Source organism: Neofelis nebulosa, chromosome 14 (genome assembly GCF_028018385.1).
Source record: "Neofelis nebulosa isolate mNeoNeb1 chromosome 14, mNeoNeb1.pri, whole genome shotgun sequence".
Classification (NCBI taxonomy): Eukaryota; Metazoa; Chordata; class Mammalia; order Carnivora; family Felidae; genus Neofelis; species Neofelis nebulosa.
In genome coordinates this window covers 44,242,655-44,266,258 of record NC_080795.1, presented here as the reverse complement: position 1 = coordinate 44,266,258, position 23,604 = coordinate 44,242,655, and the positions used below count along the sequence as shown (strand labels likewise).

The 23,604-nt window shown below is 44.7% G+C and overlaps 1 protein-coding gene and 1 non-coding gene across 4 annotated transcripts in view; both read right to left on the bottom strand.

Moving 5' to 3' along the window:
• The window catches only part of MATN2 (matrilin 2), a 136,279-nt gene that overhangs the window by 97,351 nt on the left and 15,324 nt on the right, over positions 1–23,604 (bottom strand). The gene's annotated exons all lie outside the window — the stretch shown is intronic.
• On the bottom strand, positions 722–806 carry TRNAR-UCG (transfer RNA arginine (anticodon UCG)). Its single transcript has one exon. It is a non-coding gene; the product is annotated as a tRNA-Arg (tRNA).

Here is a 23,604-nt window from a genome sequence, read left to right as displayed (position 1 = left end):
CAGCAGGACAGACCTCTGGAGTCACCACTGGGCTTTATTCATCTGTATTTCACCACCCCCTGGCTCAGGGCTGGTAGACAGAGGGGAGAGAACTGAAGGCACTATGGGCAAACTACAGTGCTGCAGTTGTTGGTGTTGACGGGTAGAAGATGCAGTCCCTGGCCTCTGGGGGCTTACAGTCCAGGGGTTCGGTGAGACAAGCATACAGAAGCCTGTGGAATGATGCAGGGTAAGGTGAATCATTATCTGGTCATCCTAATTATGGCATAGGCTCAGCCAGAACAGCCCGACCCTTGACCATAAAGAAGAGTCGCTAGAGACTGTAATTCTGAACAAGGAGCCACAAACAGCAAAAATACAGAGCAAATACGTGCTCTACCTCTTGGCCAACTACTGAAGAGAAGAGTAACAAGTACAGCCAGATGGAGTTGATTTCCACGGACTCCCCCTTGGCTCCCATTTGTCCTGCTTTGAATGCCTGCTTGGGGAAGAAAGAAGATGGAAGAGGGCTGAGGGAAGGGATGTTGTGGCTGGCCAGGCCCCCATCCTGCCAGAGCCCCTCCAGTTTTTTTCTCTGCTCTGTGTGTTCTTCTTCTCCTTTTTTTAAATGTGTATTTATTTTTGAGAGAGAGAGAGAGAGAGAGAGAGAGCAGGAGAGGGGCAGAGAGAGAGGGAGACACAGAATCCGAAGCAGGCTCCAGGCTCTGAGCTGTCGGCACAGAGCCCAACGTGGGGCTCGAACCCACGAACCACGAGATCATGACCTGAGCCGAAGTCAGACGCTTAACCGACTGAGCCACCCAGGCGCCCCTTGTGTTCTTTATCACAGACCTGCTTGTTCCAATGAGCTGGGTAAAAAGTCGAGCCACCACATACCAAGTGCTTCTCTCAAGGACACAGGAGATACGGTCAGAACGTCAATCCTTATTCTATTAAGGTCTTTCCAACACCCACAAGCTGAACCAAAGGTCCCGGGCAGCAGCTGGAATTTCACTACGGCCACGTCTGCTCCGCTTCTACCTTCCCCGGCTGTTACCAGGGAGAACGTCTGCAGAGCAGACGGAGACAAGTGCACTGGGAGGGATGGGTGATGGGTGCTATCTGGCTGTGGAGACGCACACTGGGAAGCTTTTGTGCAAAATATACTCTCCAATGTCACAACGAGATTTTGCTGCTGTTGTTCTTTTTTAAAGAAGGTTCTAGGGGCGCCTGGGTGGCGCAGTCGGTTAAGCGTCTGACTTCAGCCAGGTCACGATCTCGCGGTCCGTGAGTTTGAGCCCCGCGTCGGGCTCCGGGCTGATGGCTCGGAGCCTGGAGCCTGTTTCCGATTCTGTGTCTCCCTCTCTCTCTGCCCCTCCCCCGTTCATGCTCTGTCTCTCTCTGTCCCAAAAATTAAAAAAAAAAAAAAAAAAAAAAAAAAAAAAAAAAAAAAGAAGGTTCTAGTGAATGAACTTGCATCTTTGGGTAGCAGTGAGGGATTCTGGACCGACACCAGCTCAAATTTCAGTCGTCCCTGATGATTGTCATAAATTCCTTTAGGAACACAGCTCTCTCAGGCCCTCAGGGAGTGTGTACCAATGAGCCAGCAAAATGGAAAAGAAAAAAAAAAAAAAGGAAAAGAAAGAAAGAAAAAACATGCCACATCACACCAGTCTTCTCTAGTAGCTGTTACATGAGCTGAAAGAAAAGACATCATATGAGGTTCAACAACTGTGGTTTCCAGAACCCTGGACAATTTTCTTTGCAAAGGAGCCAAAGAGAAAGCTGCCCCGGTTTAGCCCTGGAGAAAACAGTTTCCAATGAACTGAATGAATTTCCTTGCAAGGTAAAGCAGTTTGTTAAAGTTTCACTAAAAAAAAAAAAAAAAAATGCCCCTCACATCTTCTCTCAGAGTTTGTCTTACAAACAGGCTTTCTCCCAATCGATAAAGAAAAATATAAAGAAGTCCTAAAATAATCGATGGTTTTAAAACTCACCGAGGTGACTGAATAGGTGCAGAGTGAGTTTGGTATTCTCTATCAAAATCCCTCTCGCTGTCTTTCTTCCTTTCCCAAATTGAGAAATGACTCATATCTTAACATCGTAACCTACACACACACACACACACACACACACACCCTCAAAACCCGGGGCCCGTCCCCCCACGAGATAGCACAGAAAGTACTGGGAAACAGTTAGGTGATTTCTTCTCTCTGCAAAGTGAAAAACAGCGTAGGCAGCTTTAAAAAAGCAGTGGGCATTTAACCCACAGGAGCGTTTTAACTTAATAAATTGAGCAATTGCCTCATCTGCTTTCTGGGAGTTTGGCAAATGGAACTCGGGAGCAGAGCAGAGAGGCCCGGGAATAGCCGTGCAGGGTTAGGCCGAACAGATAACAGCCAGGAGGAAGGGGATAGAGGCCCTGACTCTGACTCTGACTCTGACTCTGACGGAGTCTTGCACCCCTTTCCCTGCAAGGGGAGGGCGCAGGCACACACAGAGGGAAGGGAGAGCGGTTTCCACAGCCCTTTGCCGGCAAAGGCAAAATGGGTCTTTGGAGACACTTCTCTCATCATTCTGGTTTGGCTGAGTTATGCAAACATTATAGAACCCCCCTCTTTGTGCTAGGCGTTGGAGATACAGTATGAGAACCAATCTCAGCCTGGGAGGAGCTGACAACCTTTTAAAGAAAGACAGATTCATAAGATTTATGAAAAACACAAGCAACTGGAGCCTGGAGGAGAGCACTGATCCCAAGATGGCGGAAAGGGAGATGCTGGAGAAGCTGATGGGTACTACATTATTTTGTTATATTATTCTATTAGTAGAGGACGAGCAGGTGTTGGTCAGGCAGAGTTGGGGTGGGCACTTTAGGCAAAGGGTCAGTGTGAGCAAAGGCCTGGAGGTCGGAACAGGGTAGGGGGCTCACGTGCATGGGTAACCACAGGGGGTGTGGTATGGCTGGGTCTTGAAGGGCACCATGGGGGATGACAGGGCCAGGTAGGGAGGGCTGCGTGCACCTCCTATTAAGAAGTTTGGACTTTACGGGGTGCCTGGCTGGCTCAGTCAGCACAGCATATGACTCTTGATCTCAGGGTCATGAGTTTAAGTCCCACATCGGGCATCGAGTTGCTTAAAAAAAAAAGAAGAAGAAGTTTGGACTTCGCTAAAGAGCCAATGGGGAACCACTGTGTGCCATCCTCCTTTAGGGGACATTCTAGGGGCTCCTGACTCAGCCCAGACATCACTCTTCTCCATCCCTGGCCCAACCCAGAACCAGTCTCTCCAAGCCCACCCTCCCACCCCTTGCTTTCCCTTCAAGACCCCAGCCTGGTGTCAGATGTAAATTAATATCTTCTATGTATAAACTAATGGAGAAGGCACCAGAGAGAATTTTAAGACAGTTCTCTCATCTTTAGGAGTTGAGTTTCTGCCCCGTTGGTATCTAACCCTGGAGCGAGTCTGCCTGAAGGACTTTCAGGGGTGGAGCAGACAGCTTAGGTCGGCAACGGGACCCTCCCAACGCCTCTCTCTTCCGTGTCCCACTCCTGTACCTCTGTTGCTCGCCCCAGTTAGTTCAGATGTCACCTGAAATCACCACTGATGGAACGTCAGTTGGCACTCAGCACGAAGTGCTACCTCTTTCAGGAGTCTTCCAATAGTGCAGAAGCGAGAACAACAAGAACCATACTTCCCAGACCCCGGGGCAGCTAGGGCTCTGGGTAACAGGTACCACCAATTAGATATCCTCACAAAGGAGGAAACAAGGTGGAGTCTGTTTCTGCTGGCAAGAAAGGTTGTAGAAAGACAGGCTTGGTGTTCTAGTATCTGCTCACCAGCTTCTTGGATGCAGTTATGGTGACAGGAGCATTCTGATCCCAGCAATGAATTCTTGTGTGACAGACCCAATTCCCACTTCTCCAGTCTTTCCAACAATTATGTAAGTACCTCATTCCCAGTATGAAATCCCTTTATTTTTTTTAAGTTTATTTATTTATTTTGAGAGAGACAGAGACAGCGTGAGTAGGGGAGGGGCAGACACACACACACACACACACACACACACACAGAGAGAGAGAGAGAGAGAGAGAGAGAGAGAGAGAGAGAATCCCAAGCAGGCTTCACACCATCAGCGCACAGCCCGATGTGGTGCTTGGACTCATGAAACCGTGACATCGTGACCTGAGGCAAAACCTAGAGTCGGATGCTTAACCGACTGAGCCACCCAGGCGCCCCTGAAATCCCTTTCTGCTTACAATACCTAGAGAGCTTTGTTTCCCGCACTGGCCCTGGTGGTCCCCTCAACTCCTCAACGTATCTGCATTTTGCCACCACGCTCATCCGCAGTGGGTTCCTACTGAGAGCTCCAAACACACTGAAACAAACAAACAAAAATACTACTGGGCATGTTCAGTCCTCTTCACAAAGCTCACCTGAAGGCCTAGTGCCTCCAAGCTTGGTGAAAGTGGGGCCAACTCTCCTCCCCTCCCTGAAACCTCTGCACGCCTCCCCCACCCTTCTCTCCACAGTGACTTCCCCAGGCACTTAGGTCGTTCTCATTCTCCAACTCATTTGGAAACTGTCCTCTCTCCACTTTGATACGATGCTTCATTTCCTCCATCCTTACTCATCTTGGCGTAGGTCTCCGCTCCCTAAAATATACCGAGACCGTGGGTTACACAAAAGGACAACTACTGAGCCTGCTATTTGCTTCCTCGTCACTCATAACGCTTGGGCGAGTGCTCGGCTCCAGCTGCTGTACTTGACTCCATTAAGCTTAACGCCCTATGTTGGGGTTGCCATGGAAGCCAGAAATAACATTTCAAGCATCCCTCACAGCCTTGGTGACTTTGGTTTCTAGGCTGTTCTACAAATAGTCTTTCTTGCAGCTGATCATTAAAATGAAGATCAGCTAATAAGACAGCACGTTTAATGAACTAACGTGGTATTTGTTACCGACCTGATAATCACAAAGTACTTAGGATGTGCAAACTTTAAAACCGAAAGGGACCTTCAAGACAGGATTCACTGTCCCTATTTTACAAGCAGCGAATGTAGATCATGCGGTGTAATGGTAGGGCAGCCTCCTGACTCTCAGGCCACCCATGTGCCCCACCTAACACACATTCCCCATCCTGGGCAAGTTGCTCTAACTTCAGTCTCCTCTTCTATAAGATGGGGACAATGACTTTACCTACCTCATAGGGTTGTCATGAGGATTAAGTAAGTGAATGTGTGTAAAACATGTAGAATGGTGCCTGGCACAAAGTGAGAGTCAAAAAAAATCACTTATTGTGGTTATTACGATTATTATTATCCCCACCTGGTATTATATTGAAGGCTATAGGGAGGCAATATGGCATAGCACAAAAAACAGCAGACTGGGAGTCCAGTGGTCCATGTTCTGATCCCTACTCTGCCACATTAGCTACATAACCTCCTTCTTTTGGGGAGGGGGGTGGGGCATGTCACTTTGATTGCTAGGGTTGGACTAAATGATGTCTCAGTTCCTTTCCAGTTCTAGTACACCACAGTGTGAAAGAAATTAAGTTAGGTAGGGCTGTTCCTTGACCTTTATAAATGGTTATATCCATATCTACAATGATAGCTAATGTTTACTGAGCAATGGTTATATATCAACACAATGCTAAATGGTGTACATGTATTAACTCCTCACTTTTTGCAACAACCTGTTGTCCGCATTTAACAGGTGGGAAACTGAGACACAGAGAGTTTAGAGTAAGGTCACACTGGTAGTAAGTGGTCAAGCCAGGATTCAAATCCGGGAAACTGAGTCTACAACTCATACTCTTCAGGATTAACCTACAAGAAACGACAAACTTCCACACACAGCTAGACAAGGGTGCGATCTGCATGACTTTATATTACATGAATGTTCCCTAGTTGTAACTGTAGGGCTGTATCCATAAATTCCCAGCAACTGGCACTGTTCAAGAAGGTTTTGGGAAACTTGCCACAAAATAAAATAATTCTTCATTCTTCATTACACTCCAGAGATGATCACCTCCACCAACATCCCTCACCTGGATGATGGCATTAACTTCCCAACTGGCATTTCCCTTTGCCCCTCTACAGACTGTTCTCAATCCAGCAGCCAGAGTGATCCTTTAAACACAAGGGAAATCACCTCACTCCTTTGTTTAAAACCCTTCTACGGTTCCCATCTTTTTGAGAGAAAAGCCAAAGTCTAACCATGGCTCCCAAAGGCCCACATGTTACTTCTCTAAGCCACACTACACTGGCATTGCTATTCTAAACACTTCAGGCATGCTTTTACCTGCTGTTCCCTCAGTCTGAACATTCTGGATTCAGTGACTTGCCACCCCCCCACCACCTTTGGGGGAGTGTAGAAAGCGCCCCCTCTCAGTGAAGCCTTCCCTTTCATGATCTAAAATTCCCCACCCCCATCCCAGCCAGCACTCCTAACCCTCTTTCTGGCTTTATTTTCCTCCATAGCATTTATCAACTTCTCTCAAATATATTTTACTTATTTATTTTTGATTGTCTGTTTCTTCTATTAGAATGCATGATCCATGAGATCAAGGATTTTTGCCTATTTTGTTCCCAGCAGTGTTCCCAACACCCCCATCACTAAGTGACTCAATAGCTATTTGTTAGATGAATGAAGGAACAGGCACATATCTGGGGTCCTGTGACACGAGAAAACAGCATCAGACCGTGACTTGAAGAAGGTTTCTTATAACTTTCTTCTCACCTCTCAAAGGTTAGTCCTGGAAAAAAAGACTCGAAGCAGCATGCCTGGACATTTACATTTCTAAACTTCTACAGAAACAAGATTAAATCTACTCTTGCATGAGAGAACCTCTAAGAATCCAATAGATAACAAGGGCAAAAATAAGCACATATTACTTCCATAACAAAAAATGTTTTAAAAAGTGTTTAAAGGTTGGAGATGCACATTTACTCTAGCTCTTGAGGCAAAACCAGTACCAGAGAATGGAAGTTATAGGATCAATCTCGGCATGCTATAGGATACGGACAATATGTATGGATTTCAGCCAGCTATGTTTCAAGATTCCTAGAAAAATTCATAAAGCATTTACTATACAAGTTTTAAATTGCATTAAACACATTTAAATTGCATTTAATACATTTCCATTTATCATACAAGCCTTAAATTTGCAAAAAAAAACCAGTAATAATATTTAAGGCTTTGACATTCTTTTTTAGTTTTTTTTTAACATGCACCAACCATTTGGGTAATTTTTTTTCTTGTGCTCTCTCTCATCTGTCACCTTAATTATTCCTTCCTTCCTTCCATTTTGTGTGCTTTCAAGAAAATGGCTTACCACAATAGAGTAGACAACACTAGAGGTTGACGACTTAAAATTCATTCCTCTCCTTGACCCCTTCCTACTCCCTTGCCTAAGATTTCAAGCAGAAAAGAGGTGCCCATGAGCTCCATGAGGGCAGATCCCACCCCACCAGGAAGGATTCCTTACTGAACCAAGTCAGTCATGGTTATCTTACTCTCCAGACTAGGTCGTTGGAGTGGGCATTCAATCCAGTTTGAGCCAGTGAGGAGTAAGGGAAACTCTACTGAAATTTCCAGAAAAGGTTCTAGTCTCTGACAAAAGGCATGAACCGAGGAATGTAAAAGTCCTCTTTATTCTCTTCCTGACTTGACCATGATCATGGAAAAAAGTGATGTTTGGAGCTACGGCAATCACCTTGTGACTACAAGGCAAAAGCCCAAGGAAGGAAAGCCAATCTCCTGGGACAACACATCTAAAAGCTAGAAAGAACTCTGGCCTCAATGACAAAACAGCTGCCACCAGCTGCTGCCACCAGCTGGGAATCACTGACCTCCAAACTTCTTGTGAGATATTTAAATCTCTTTTCATAAAACCACTGTTAGCTTAAGCCAACTGCAATTTACCTACTACCCAGAGAATTCACTACTGATACCGAGCCTGCTACAGAATAGCTGCTCAATAAAAATGTATTCTATGTATGAAGGGATGGATCTGATGGTACAGATTTTGCCATTTGAAAAAATAAATTTATTAGACTATTTTGCTAAGTATGCATATTTTCTAAAATACTCATGTAGTCAATTCAATAGAGATTCTTCTCTAAGACCAATATCTGATTTAAGGTTTAAAATGGTTAAAAATGCTATTTTATATGTCAGTAGATGCTCAAGTAAATAAATAGAAATTAGCAATGCTAATAATATTAATAAATGTCATCTCTCATTCATACATTCATTCATTCAGTACACGTTTAGTGGGAGGCTACTAGGCCAGATGCCTTAGACCCAGAGATGAAAAGACCTAATTCCTAGATTTAAAGATGTGACCATAGAGTGGGATCTGTTAATTCCATTTTGCAATGCACAAAGTGTTTTTTAATAATAAATTTTAAAATTGACAATAACAGCAACGAGCATTTACTGAATGTTTCCTCTGTGCCAGTCTCCGTGCTAGCCCTTTGTCTGCATGGTCATTCCCACTCCTTATCATCCCCATTTTACAAGTGAGACAACTGGGGGCGCCTGGGTGGCGCAGTCGGTTAAGCGTCCGACTTCAGCCAGGTCACGATCTCGCGGTCCGTGAGTTCGAGCCCCGCGTCAGGCTCTGGGCTGATGGCTCGGAGCCTGGAGCCTGTTTCCGATTCTGTGTCTCCCTCTCTCTCTGCCCCTCCCCCATTCATGCTCTGTCTCTCTCTGTCCCAAAAATAAATAAAAAACGTTGAAAAAAAAAATTAAAAAAAAAAAAAAAAAAAAAAAAACAAGTGAGACAACTGGAGGTTAGGGTGGGTTTGTTACTTATTCATGGTCACACAGTGGAAAGCCAGAATTCACATTTAATAAAAGTTAGCTACTGTTATTTTTAACACCAACTGACAAGCGTGGTGGCAGGTGTGGGAAGATTCAAGAGCCACAGTTGACTGCAAGCTCATAAGAAAATGGCACAAGGAGATTATCAGGAAAAAGGAAGCCATCTTAAGCTGTCTCTGCAGAGCTAGAGGCTCCTGATCCAGGAGTGACAGTTCAGGACACCATTCTGTATTTAAAGGAAACATAGGCAGGGTTATTTCTCCCTCCTGAGCTTTAACCTGTAAACCAAACTAGCAGTTGAGCATCTCCAAGGGATGTCCCTTTGGATGCCCCTTAGACACTCCAACTGAACATGGAATTTGATCTCACACAAGGTACTCAATGTTTGTTGAGTGAATAAAAAGTTAGTTGCTGTGGTTGTGTGTGGTAGTTTTAGGTTACAGCGGTTCGCATTCAGGGATTATGTCTGTCTCGTCTGTGCCTGGGGCTGGCCTCAGCTTCAGTGGCTGGTTGGTTTATGGCTTGGTTCCAGCCCTGACTCAGTCTGACCACTGGCTGGGGCAAATGTCTACATGAGAAGAGACCATGTGGCAGGAGGAGAAAAGAGCTCCCCTGAGCCCTGGGAGACTTGGTCTTAAGTCATAGGTGCTGCCGGTGAATCACTTCATCTCTGGGCTTTGGTTCCCTCATCCTAGTTCTTAACCTTTATTTGTACCAAGAACTTCCATGGCAGTCTGGTGAAGCCCATGATCCCTTCTCAGAATAAACTTGTTAAATGCCTAACATAAAATGCAACACCCACTAGGATGGCTACTATTTTAAAAACGCAGTATACCAAGCGTTGGTAAAAATACAGAAAACTTGGAACCCTTGTGCATTGCTGGTGGGAACGTAAAATGGTGCAGCCACTGTGGAATACAGTTTGGCAGTTCTTCAAAAAGTTAAACAGAGAATTACCATATTTCTCAGCAATGTCATCCTTGGTATATATCCAAGAAAAATTGAAAGCAGAGGCTCAAATGGATACTCACATGCCAATGATCATAGCAGCATTACTCATAGTAACCAAAAGGTAGAAACAACCCACGTCCATCAACAGACGAATGGATAAACAAAATAGGTATCTATATCTATATCTATATCTATATCTATATCTATATCTATATCTATATCTATATAATGGATATCTATCTATCTATATATATAACGGAATACTATTGAGCCATAAAAATGTTCGGATACACGCTACAACACGGATGAACTTAAAAACATTATACTTAGTGAAAAAAGTCAGACACAAAAGCATGAAAATTATATCACTCCACTTCTATGAGGTATCTAGAATAAGCAAGTTCATAGAGACAGGAAGTAAAAAAGAAGTCACTTGGGAAAGGGAGTCACTTCTTAATGGGTACTTTCTGATTGGGATGATGAAAAGTTCTGGACAGTGATGCTGGTTGCATAACAAGGGGAATATACTCACTGAATTGTACACTTCAAAATGGTTTAAGATGTTTAATCTTATATATACCTATTACCACAATAAACAAACGGATGAATAAATGTAACGGCTAAGAAAGAGGTCAAGTATTTGAACTACAGTTATCAAGATATTTTAAAAGCTGGAGATATAGTAACAAATGTACTTTTTTTTAAAATCAGAAATATTTATTTATTTATATGGTGCACTTAATAGGGTACTATTGCTATTGACATTTCTTTTTCTTTTTTTTCCCAATATATGAAGTTTATTGTCAAATTGGTTTCCATACAACACCCAGTGCTCATCCCAAAAGGTGCCCCTCTCAGTACCCATCACCCACCCTCCCCTCCCTCCCGCCCCCCATCACCCCTCAGTTTGTTCTCAGTTTTTAAGAGTCTCTTATGCTTTGGCTCTCTCCCACTCTAACCTCCTTTTTTTTTTTCTTCCTTCCCCTCCCCCATGGGTTTCTGTTAAGTTTCTCAGGATCCACCTAAGAGTGAACACATATGGTATCTGTCTTTCTCTGTATGGCTTATTTCACTTAGCATCACACTCTCCAGCTCCATCCACGTTGCTACAAAGGGCCATATTTCATTCTTTCTCATTGCCACGTAGTACTCCATTGTGTATATAAACCACAATTTCTTTATCCATTCATCAGTTGATGGACATTTAGGCTCTTTCCATAATTTGGCTATTGTTGAGAGTGCTGCTATAAACATTGGGGTACAAGTGCCCCTATGCATCAGTACTCCTGTATCCCTTGGGTAAATTCCTAGCAGTGCTATTGCTGGGTCATAGGGTAGGTCTATTTTTAATTTTCTGAGGAACCTCCACACTGTTTTCCAGAGCAGCTGCACCAATTTGCATTCCCACCAACAGTGCAAGAGGGTTCCCGTTTCTCCACATCCTCTCCAGCATCTATAGTCTCCTGATTTGTTCACTTTGGCCACTCTGACTGGCGTGAGGTGATAGCTGAGTGTGGTTTTGATTTGTATTTCCCTGATGAGGAGCGACGTTGAGCATCTTTTCATGTGCCTGTTGGCCATCTGGTTGTCTTCTTTGGAGAAGTGTCTATTCATGTTTTCTGCCCATTTCTTCACTGGGTTATTTGTTTTTCGGGTGTGGAGTTTGGTGAGCTCTTTATAGATTTTGGATACTAGCCCTTTGTCCGATATGTCATTTGCAAATATCTTTTCCCATTCCGTTGGTTGCCTTTTAGTTTTGTTGGTTGTTTCCTTTGCTGTGCAGAAGCTTTTTATCTTCATAAGGTCCCAGTAGTTCATTTTTGCTTTTAATTCCCTTGCCTTTGGGGATGTGTCGAGTAAGAAATTGCTACGGCTGAGGTCAGAGAGGTCTTTTCCTGCTTTCTCCTCTAGGGTTTTGATGGTTTCCTGTCTCACATTCAGGTCCTTTACCATACAAATGTACTTTAAAACAATTAAATAACAAGGACAAAAGGTGGGCCCACTAACTCATATATCTCAAAGTAGCAATTCATATCAACCATATTTTGAATTATCTCTGACAACTATAATGTGTCATGAAAATATCTGTGGTCTCTGTTGGTGATACAGTAATGCTACTATTCCTGTGGTTTGTGGTTTTACAATCATAATAGAAGGAAATGCTCAACTGCAGTTAAGAGGTTAGTGAGAAAGCATGTAATTTTTTTCCCCATCCAAAGTAGGGACCCATTGAAGTCTATCCAAAGGCTCTGTGGTGGTCCATGCCCCACCTGCCCACCCATTAAACACCTGTCAACTACATGATCTCTAAACTCTCTCCTAGGTAAACTGGCATGATCTACGAGTGACTTCAGCTTCATCTACATGTCATAAATAAGTTAATATCTCTGACCAGATTTGTCCTTATCTGTAGCTGGGAACTGTGGTAAAGTCTACCTCTCAAGGGCTATGCGAGGGAAAGAGAGAGAAGGCAAGCAAAAGGTGCTTTCCAAAACTGTAAAGCCCTCTTATAAGTTCTAGGTGTTATCAGGGAAACCTAAGAGTCAATAGAGACATCTTCCCCCCGACCCCACCCCCTGCACACCATCCTCCAGTCTCAATATTCCTTCAGAATTTTGGTATGAGCTTTGTGAACTATGGGAACAAAACACTGAGCACTTTTGTTAAAGAGTACCATGCTCCATATTAAAAGATAGTGTTATGACCTATAATGTATGCCAATAGATTTGAAAATAGAGATGAACTAAGGAAAACACCAATTATCAAAATAGACTCAAGAAGAAATAGAAAGCCCAAACAGACTAGTGACTGTTAAAGAAATTGAATTTGTTGCAAAATATATCCTCTCTACAGAAGGCACCACCCCGGATGGCTTACGAGTACATTCTACTAGCTCTTGAGGACTTCTTCTCTCATGGATCCTATATGAATTCCTTCCCAAAGACCCATGCGACCCTAAAGCACGACAGGTAGACCCTCTTGACTCTGCAGTATCATCGGCATCCAAAACCACGCCATCCTGGCACACTATAGATACTCAATGCACACCTGTTTAACAAATGGAATAGGTGATAAAACTGAGGCAAATCATGAAACAAAAAATAACATAGTAGAACTAAATGATTTGGGTACAGAAACATAACTAGGTAAAATCAATGGCTTTCCTATTCCTCTGCATTTTGGAGACAAATTCAAGTTTGACTGGACTAGGGGAGTGGAGGAGCCTGCTTCCTTCAGTAGATGGGACAATCACACAGGACAGCCACAGGGAGACAGGCATCTGAGCACAGTATGGACAAATGGTACCTCTAGGAGAAGGGAACACTTCCCTGGCTACCCCAGCAATGAGTCCCAAACTTTTAAGGATTCTGCATCTTTCACTTGGCCCAACATAGCTTGTAATGTGGGGATTCTCAGGACATATTCATTCAGTCAATGGATCCCGTAGACTGGAACAAGTCCTGATGTCAGGCTGGGGAATTAAGAGCTAGAGATGGAAAGCAGCTTCTAGCAGCCTTTGCCAGGTCTGAGCCCTCTGGACGAGATTCCTCCAGTTTACGTTATGGTCCAACCTGACTTTAAAGGCCCCTGAGGCTCATTCTCCCTAGGTTTCTCAAAGCCAAACGCCCCACAGTGTACGTCACCCATCGTGCCTTTCTGAAGGCCCCTCCTGGCTCTGAACCCATGTCGTCAGATGCCTACATTCCTCTGGTTTCTCCCCCCAGACCCTTCCCCTGCATCAGCTCTTTGTACATCTGGCCATCAGCTTCCTCTTTGATGTTCTCCCTCCTTGGCTGGCTGCAGCCTTATGATAACTTCTCCCTCCTCCTCCCTTCCCAGCCCCACCATCCTCCGAGCAGCCAAAATACACATGTTGCCCTCCTTTCATCTTCCCCTGTAAATCAGCCTATTCTGGATATATTGAAAGAAGGCTTTTCTGAGCTAGTGGTTCTAATTCTTGGCTTTTGAAAAATCTTATTCGGACTTGGCTTCCCATCCTGGCTATGCTGCATTCATTTCCCATCTGCAGCCCTAGGACGTTGGCTGTCCAACCCACCATGTTTGTCCAACCCGCTTTAAGGACTCAGAAATATCCACATCTCTGAAGTCTTTGAGTGTGCTTCTCCGGTGTAACTCAGCAACAGTTTTATCACAGGAACATGTCAGAGAAGACATGCTGTCCTCCACAAATGAAAGTGAAAAGCAAAGCAACTGGCTGTGAGCTGAACTGCATCCCCCCACAATTCACTAGTTGAAGTCTTAACCCTAGTACCTCAGAATGTCACTGTATTTGGAGATGGGATCTTTAAAGAGGTAATTAAAGTGAGGTCTTAGGCTGGGCTCTAATCTAATACGACTGGCATCCTTATAAGAAGAGGAGATTTGGGGGCACCTGGGTGGCTCAGTCAATTAAGCATCTGACTCTTGATTTTGGCTTATGATCTCGCAGTTTGCAGAATTGAACCCCAAGTCAGGCTTGGCGCGGAGCATGGAGGCTACTTGGGATTCTCTCCCCCTCCGCCCTTCTTCCCTGCTCGAGTGTGCCTGTTCTCTCTCTCTCTAAAATAAAAAATAAAAATGAAAAAAAAAGAAGAGGAAATGTAGGTGTAGACAGGTACAGAGGGAAGAGCAGGTGAGGACACCAGGAAATGGCAGCTAGCTGCAAGCCTAGGAAGGAAGCCTTAGAAAAAACCGACACCTTGCCAACCTTGATCTTGGACTTCTAGCCTCCAGAAAGGTGAGAAAATAAATGTCTGGCATTTAAGCCACCCAGTGTATGGGACTTTGTTATGGCAGACCTAACAAACTAATACACAACTCAAGTCTCCATAATATTTCCTCTCCAGAATAAATGAAATGTTTATAGGTTGATCATTCAAGGCAACTTTTTGAAACAGCTCCTCTTGCTATTTTCAGTACCTAGTGGTCATTAAATATTTAAGTGTGAATTTTTTTAAGTAAAGATGATTATTGTTTATAATCATTCAAAAGAATATAAAACATTCTTTTAATATTTTCAGTGGGGACAGGAAGATATATAAAGCATGTTATCAAATATGCAAATGACTCTAAATTGCTACGTTAAGAAAGAAAAAGATATGACTCAAAAATGAGGAACTGAAATGAAGAAGATAAAATTTAGCACAAAAAAAGCGAAGTATCCCACTTATGTTAAAAACACCTGCTATATGTCAGCTACTAAGCCAAGTGTACTAAAGGTCTAGTCCTAATAACTGACTACAAGCCCTCCGTGAATTAACCAAAAAAGCGAACAATATTAACCTGTAATCATTCTTTTCATTCATTCAGTTACCATTGCCAGAAGTGAAACTCAGGGATTCAACAAATTATATGTTGCCAGTCACTAAAAATTTCTCAGTTTCTCCCTTGTTTAAACTATGTGCTTGGAAAGGCTCCTAAGGCAGATTGTTCTTGGAAAGCAAATATTTAGCTTTTTTTTTTTTTTTTTAAATAGGGAAGAAAGTCCTTATCTTCCAGTTCATTTCCTAATTCCACAGGCAACTCCATAGAATCTTGGAATGTGAGGGTTTGCCGAGGAGAGGTTTATTTAAGCTTCTACACCCAAGGCTTCCAACATCCCTGAAGCCTGAGGAGGCAAGTTGTTTCCTTCCTGGAACAATCTGGTGGCTACAAAACTTCATATGAAAGAAAAATCCGTGTCCTTGAAAGCACAAGTGTTTGGTTCTGCATCTCCTCTTCAAGGTCTTAATAACAAGTCTGGACTCATCCATAACAGCCTTCAGAGAGCCCTTCTGCATCTTCTATTTGTTCAAGCTAAACTTTCTCCAGTCTTTCAAATGTTTTCCACATGCCCTAGCTTCAGAAACCTTCACCAGCCCTGTGGCTCCTCTCTAAAAATGCCTCTTTGCTCATTTGTTAGTTCATTTACTCTTCTCTAGGTATCTACCGAGTGCCTGTTGTGTTCCTGGCACGTTACTAATCACTGCCAATACAACATAGACAATGAAGCAGGCAATCGCTGTACTAAGTGCTGTGCTGAGACATATGGGATGCTGGGGGAATGCATTGTTGGGGTATTAAATGCCAACCTAAAAGACTGGGAATGCTTCCAGTGAGTCCTGAAAGATGAGTCCAATTCGGTTGGATAAAAGAGAAGAGGCAGGGTTGCAGAAAAGGGTTTGAGCAGAGGAAAAGGTAAATTGTATTCTCATATTCTACCTCTGCCGCTCAATGGTTACATGACTTTGAGCAAGCCATTTAGCCTCTGTAAGCTTCAGTGTCTTCATCTGTAAAATGGGAATAATAATACCATGCAGAATAAACTGGGAACTACCTAGTACAGTGCCTGACACATAGTAGATGACCCCCCCACCCAAAAAAAGATAGACCTCATTATCATTACTTTATTATCGTCAGTGAGGGAGACCTGGGACGTGATTGGCCAGAGGGGTAAGACTGTATGGCTTGCCTTTCCAAGAGGACAAGCCATCAAAGAGAAAAGAAGAGTGGCTATGTCAGTCACAGAGAGGGATGTTCCCCGCCGTGATCCCCATGCGCGCACACTGCAGCTGCCAAACAGATGGGCAAGCTGAGGATAGAACATCCTGGAACTGAAGAAGGAAATGAGGGAGGGTGGGAAAGATTTAAGAGGGAGAGATAAAGGAGAGTTACGGAAGAAGAAGGGGATAAAGAATCTAAGTGAAGAGAAAGGAAGAAAGAAGGAGAGAGAGAGAATCTGTAGGAGAAAAAAAAAAATCATTGTTTTCCCCATTGGCTAGGAAAGCTTTTAACTTTGTAGCTTATTGGAAGTCACATACTATGCTTAAAAAAAAAAAATTCTGGGGCGCCTGGGTGGCTCAGTCGGTTGAGCGTCCGACTTCGGCTCAGGTCATGATCTCACGGTCTGTGAGTTCAAGCCCCGCGTCAGGCTCTGTGCTGACAGCTCAGAGCCTGGAGCCCGTTTCAGATTCCGTGTCTCCCTCTCTCTGCCCCTCCCCTGTTCATGCTCTGTCTCTCTCTGTCTCAAAAATAAATAAACGTTAAAAAAAAAAATTAAAAAAAAAATTCTTCCAATGTTAATTACAAGATAGGAATGAGGAATTCAGTTTATGCAGTTTATTAAACACGAGTGATAACAGAGACATTAGTTTATATATAAAACAGAGCAGAGGCATGAAGAGATGCATTTAAAGATCTTTTTTTAAACGTTTATTCATTTTTGGTAGAGAGAGACAGAGTGCTAGAGGAGGAGGGGCAGAGAGCGAGGGAGACACAGAATCTGAAGCAGGCTCTGGGCTCTGAGCTGTCAGCACGGAGCCTGATGTGGGGCTGGAACTCACGAACCGTGAGATCGTGACCTGAGCCAAAGTCGGATGCTGAATCACCCAGGCGCCCCAAGCGATGCATTTTATGCCTCTGGGCTGAGCAGCAGCCATGACAGCCCCTCCACTGAGTCCTTGATTCCAGCTGCAGTTGTAAAGCAGAGGATGCTGTGGAGGGCTGAAGAGGGGGGTGTGATTTTACTTCAAAGGATTTTATTTTTGAAAAGCCTTTGCTATAGTTAAAACAATTTGATTAGCTCTATGCATTAACCTTCAGTATAATTAGTTCTGATGACAAAGACACACACCAGCCACTTGATGGTTCAGATGTGTGCTAATCACTCTGCTGTAAGAGGCCGGCTCCCAATGCAGGCTGGGGGCCCACCTTTGCCAACTCCCCACCCCGGGGTAGAAAATCGCCAGCAGCTTATTTTCAAAGCTTCAGAAGGGGTGGGCCCAGCCCACAGTTTATTCTCTCCAACTGCAGTTTCTTAGCAGAGGTTACTCATCCTGCAATGTTTCTGGCTCATGCCCCACAGCATCTCCTCCTTAAGATCTTTGCCTCCTGCCCATCCCCCCACCCCACCCCACCTTCTAGATTTCTGTTCTACAGTGGTTCTCAAATGGAGATCTCCAGAAATGCGCCCAACTCAGACCTACTGAATCAAATACTCTGGGCTCAGGGACCAGTAGTCTGTGTTCTAACAAGCCTTTCAGGAGCTTCTGATGCGCAATGAAGTTTGAGAACCACTGTTCTGCTGCCTGATCCCAGTGCCCCCTTACCCCCTTGCCTGATCCTACTGCCTGATCTCACTGCCCCCACCCCCCACCCCCTGCCTGATCTCATTGCCTCACCCGACCCCCTTGCCTGCTCCTATTGCCCCCAACACCCCTGCCTGATCCTACCTCCCCATCTCTGCTCCCAGCTCAATCCTACTGTCCCCTCTACCTCTCTGCCTGACCCTACTACTCTATCCCACCCCTCTGCCTAATACTGCTGTTTCATCCCCTCTCCCACCCCCCTACCTGATTCTACTGCCCCACCTCTTCTGTCTCCAAACTTCTGCCCCCTCAGTCTCCAGAATATGGCTCCGCCTTGGCTCTCCCCCCTGGAGAAAGTGGAAGAAAGCCAAGGATCGAAGTGGGCGGTTCACCACAAGAGCCAGAGAAGGAGCGTCTGGGAGGCCCAGAATCAGTGATGTCACCACACCTTAGATGAGACATGAAGATCACAGACTTCAACCACCTCCCTTTGTAGATGAACAGACTGCAGGACAGAGCGACTTGCCCAGTGTCACTTGCTAAGTAGAAGTGGAACCAAGACCAGAAGCATCCAAATGGGGATGAAATCAGCCATCTGTGCATCTCATCCTCTCAGTCGTTCAACAAGCACTGAGCTTTCCCGAGGACAGGACGGACCAGTGCCAGGCCTTGAGGTCCGCAGACCTCGGGGTAACTGGGAGAAGCAGCAGCACCTCCAAATGCAGATGGGCATTTCATGGCCTGCTCAAAAACTCCTGGTCAGTGAGCAAGCTCGAGGGTGAGGTGCCCTCTTCTTTGTTCAAACACATATCTTCCCCTGAGCCGCGCATCTTCTCCCTAAGAGGGGTGGCAGTGGGCACCTTTTCTTTCTGGGTTTGCAGAAGCCTTGACAAGTTTGCCAAATCGCTTAACTTCTCTGAGCCTGGGCTTCCTCTTCTGCAAATGAGATAAGCCAGTAACCACCTTGCAGTGTTTTATCTCTTTTCTCTCGGATTAAATGAGCTAGCAGGTCCCAACTCACAGCAGGGGCTCAGTAAATGAGAGTAGCCTCCAGAGGTGCTGTGAGACGTGAGAAACAGTCTTTATCTTCAAAGGTTTGTAGTCTAGCGGTAAAAACAAGTACAAAAATAACTAGAATAGGAATCCATCTTGAGTGGGTGCCACTATTACCCCCGGAAATACAAGGCAGATGGGGTTGACACCTTGGGAGAGGACCTGCGGTGTCTGTGGCCGAGGCCAAGAGGGTCCCACCTGGTTGGGAGAGGGAAGAGCTGGCCCTGGATGATGCACAGGCCTCCGCTAAGGGAAGATATTCCAGGTAGAAGAAAGAGAGTGTACAAAGCCCCTGAAAGCACAGGGAATGAGACACAAGTTCAAATCGCGATAAGGTGGCTTCAGGGCATGTAGGATTTGTGGCCTCAATGGGTCTGTCACTTGAGGAGCCAAAAGCTCTGATGGCCTCTGGCATGTGCTTTTCCTCCCTCACTGAGAGTGCCAACACTTGTCAATTAGGAGGATTGTTTTAGGATGTGGAAATTCATTTACTGGCAGCCAACACTTGAAAATGTGAATAATTATCAACGTAGGCAAAAACTGCCATTGGCAACAGAGAGTAGGACATTCTTACACTTAATTCTCTTGGCCAGCCAATTCCTTCGGTCATGCGGCTAATTTAGGAGGTTTCGGGTCCTTATATGAAACACATTGCATTTTTACTAATATTTTGATGTCAGATTTAATTGGAAATGTGTGCAAAGATGGAAGTAAGTCCCTTATAAGTACTGTGATTGCCAAGGAACAGAACTTGGGGCTGTATGCTATGAGTTCTTAGACTGTCTTCATTAGCTTTATTTTTAACTGGTAAGGTAACTGTTGTTAAATTTCACTGAATTCTGTAGCCTGTACCCCTGAACACCTCTGACCCCTGGAATTTTCCCTAGCAGAGCGTGTGCATGTGTGTGCACGTGTGTGCATTCGCTGGGGGAGTGGTGGTTCAGCTCCCACCACCTGTTAACCGTACTATGGGGCTAGCCTCCTTTAGAGGCTCTGCCTCCCACTTGTCTCTTAAAACATAAACGTGAATTCCGTGTGTACTACTGACGTGAAGGGGAATCTATCACAAGGAAAGGAAAAGGTTTCGAGGTTAGTTAGCAGAAATAAAATGGGCTACATTGGTAAACTGAGAAAAGAATGCACGTGTCAACAAGACCTTGTAAAAGACAAAAGAGGGAGAGCCAGCTGGCGGAAGTGTAGACAGTTTGTGTACTCTTGCTCTAGGAGTAAGGAGAGTCAAGAGTACAGTGGGTTAAGGTTTCCAAAAAGGCTGATATGAATCCAGTGGTTGTCCTGGCAACAGGTCCACCCCCCTCCCCCAAGTAATAAAGAGAAAAAATGTGCACATGCAAGACAGAGGTAGTTCGGGTGGAGGCAACATGACCTCTGGTTAGCCCCTCCTTGAAGGGGGCCTAAGGAGGAGGTGGGGAGTTTGGGAGGGGATGTGGGCCACTGATAAAGGAGGAGTACAGAGGGGAAGATTCTGGAGGCTTCCGCCGGCTTATTCTCTGGGTACGGCCCATCCTGCAGCTCCAATTCCACCTGCTAGCATTTGTTGCCTGGAGGGGACTTGGGGCTAGAGAATGCATTCTGTCATTTTCTGGTGGCCTCGGCAAGTATAGGCTCTCCCTGCCCTTTGCCACAGCCCATGAGGACTGAGACTGTCCAGATGGCACAGTGAACGGACAGGGAGTCAGCAGTGATCACCACTGTTGCCTGGTTAAAGTCTCCCAGGCATTCCCACCCCTGCCCTAAGTGATTTGGTTCCCTCCCCCAGGCTGTCTCCAGCTCAGACCACCCACCTCACAAGCATGGCGGTCTCCAGTGCCTGACCAGGTCCCACCTCCACGCTCCAGCCTCACTCCTCCCCACTGCCCGCTCAGATCCTCAGGGAGGATCTCCACCTTCACTAGGAATGCAGCCCTGAACCAGCTGTTTGCAAAGTGTGGTCTGGGGACCCGTAAGGGTCCCTGAGAGCACTTCAAAGGGTCCATGAGGTCAGAACTATATCCATAATAGCACTAATGTTTGCCTTTTATATTCTTATTCTCTCATGATTATATAGAGTGCAAAAAGTTTACTGATGTGGTTTTAGGTTCTGCAACTAACCTTTAAGAAACCATCATTTGTCAAGTTTTGGTGTCATATCAAAGAAGAATATCCACGATTATCTGAAAAGGCTATTAGAATGCTTTTCCTAACATGGACAAAACTAGAAGGTATTGTGCTGAGTGAAATAAGTCAGTCGGAGAAAGACAGGTATCATGTTTTCACTCATGTGTGGATCTTGAGAAACTTAACAGAAGACCAGGGGGAAAGGGAAGGGGGAAAAATAGGGAGGCAAACCATAAGAGACTCTTGAACACAGAGAACAATCTGAGGGTTGGTGGGGGAACGGAAGAGAGGGGAAAATGGGTGATGGGCATTGAGAAGGGATGGTTGGGATGAGCACTGAGTGTTGTATGTAGGCGATGAACCATGGGAGTCTACCCTAGAAACCAAGAGCACACTTTACACACTGTATGTTAGCCAATTTGACAATAAATTATATTAAAAAAAAAAAAAGAATGCTTTTCCTTTGTCAGACTACATATCTGTGTGAGGCCATATTTTCTTCATGTAGTCCAACCAAGACAACATTTCATGACAGACTAGATGAGGTGAGAATCCAGCTGCCTTTGATTAAGCCAGACATTAGGGGTGCTTGGGTGGCTCAGTCAGTTAAGCATCCAACTTCGGCCCAGGTCATGATCTCACTGCTCGTGGGTTCAAGCCCCGCATTGGGCTCTGTGCTGACAGCTCAGAGCCTGGAGCCTGCTTCAGATTCTGTGTCTCCCTCTCTCTCTCTGCCCCTCCCCTGCTCATGCTTTTTCTCTCTCTCTCAAAAATAAATAAACATTAAATTTTTTTTTTAAAAGCCAGACATTGAATTGGTTTATAAAAATGTAGAACAGTGCTGTTCTTCTCACTATTTTTTTTAATTTAGAAAATGTCATTTTTTTATACTAGTATTTTATGTTATGGCTTATGTTGGGGGTTTATTTTTTTTTTAATTAATGAATTAACTAAGTAAAATATTTTTTAAGTGTTTATTTTTAAGTGTTTATTACATGTCTGTCTGCCCCACTACTTCTTAATGGCAGTTGTTCTTTCTAAAGCCCCCACATCTGCCAAGCAGCAGAAACTCCAGATGGATGAATGAAGTACGGGAGGAGCCTACATGGACACACATCACCACTGATTACCACCTGAGCAGCCTGGAAACATGCACAGGAGGGGCAGATAAATACTGCATTATTATTTTTTTTAATTGGCTCAAGCTGTTACTGGAACCCTGACTTGAATTTAGCCATAAAATATAAACTTCTCTTTAAAAAAATCAGAAAGCCCAAATGAAGAATTTACCCTAAGAAACAATTCTGTTTCTCTGTTAAACTTGCACGGACCACCCTTGCAAGTAAGCAGCTAGTGAAATACAGCACATAGTGCATACCATAACTACAGCCAAAATGATTTGCCACAGAAGTGAAATGTGCCTGGGCAATGTTTAGAACATAAAAAACAAAAAATCGAGAAAAGCAAACGCCCATAAAATGTCAGACACCATATGGGGTGCCTGGGTGGCTCAGTTGGATAAGCGACCGACTTCGGCTCAGGTCATGATCTCACCGTTTGTGGGTTTGAGCCCCGCGTCGGGTTCTGTGCTGACAGCTCAGGGCCTGGAGCCTGTTTCGGGTTCTTTGTCTCCCTCTCTGCCCCTCCCTTGCTCATGCTCTCTCTCTCTCCCAAAAATAAATAAATAAAATCAAAAAAAATTTTTTTTAAATGTCAGACATCATATTTTAAGAATGAAGAGAAGGTCACATGACCAGGGCAAGGACTACAACGAATGTGGCTTCTGTATCTTCGTTCCCTGTCAAAGGAGACCAAAAGCAGGTGACACACGAGGACGCAGGCCAAAGTTGTGGTGTTTGCCCTTCCGGCTTCATGACTCTCACTGAACCACGTTCACGAGTCAAGCAGCCCTCTGGAGCGTCTGGGAGTAGCCACTGGCCACTCTCTGGGGTGGGGACATGTGCCATGCTCCATCCTCCTCCGTGTCCCTGGCACAGTCTCCGGCAAAATGAGAAACAGGAGGCAAAACTGGATGTGGGGTTGATGCCTTTGGCAAAACAGGACGCCGTCTCTTGTGTCAGAAGACAAGGGGTTTCTACGTCAGAGCCTGAACTTGGGGTGAAGGAGAGGACAGTGAGTGCTGACAACTAGGGAAGACCCAGTGTGTGTGTGGCTGGGGAGGGGGAGGAGGTATTTAGGGCTGAGAGGAAGATGCTTTTCCAGCTAAGTGTGTGGTGGCTCATACTGAAAGCCCCGTCAGAAACCTAACTGCTGGTGATCTAGGGGTCAGGCATTTTCCACTCTCTCTCTCTCTCTTCCTCCATGTGTGTGTGTGTGAGTGTGTGTATATATATGGATATATGGATATCTAGATACAGATATCTATATAGATAGACAGATGGACAGGTATATTTGTCATCTTGAAATTGTTTTTAAAAAGCCCTTCAGTGTAGTAAACATCCTCCAGTCCTTGCCATTTTTGCAAAAGTCTTACGTTTAAGTCACTATGGAGATGGAGATTCTCAGAAGACTAAAGACATGGAAGGCCCAGAATCAGGGAGCCATCATTCAGTTAACATGAGTGAGGATTCCAACCTCTCAAAACAAAGTTTTTTT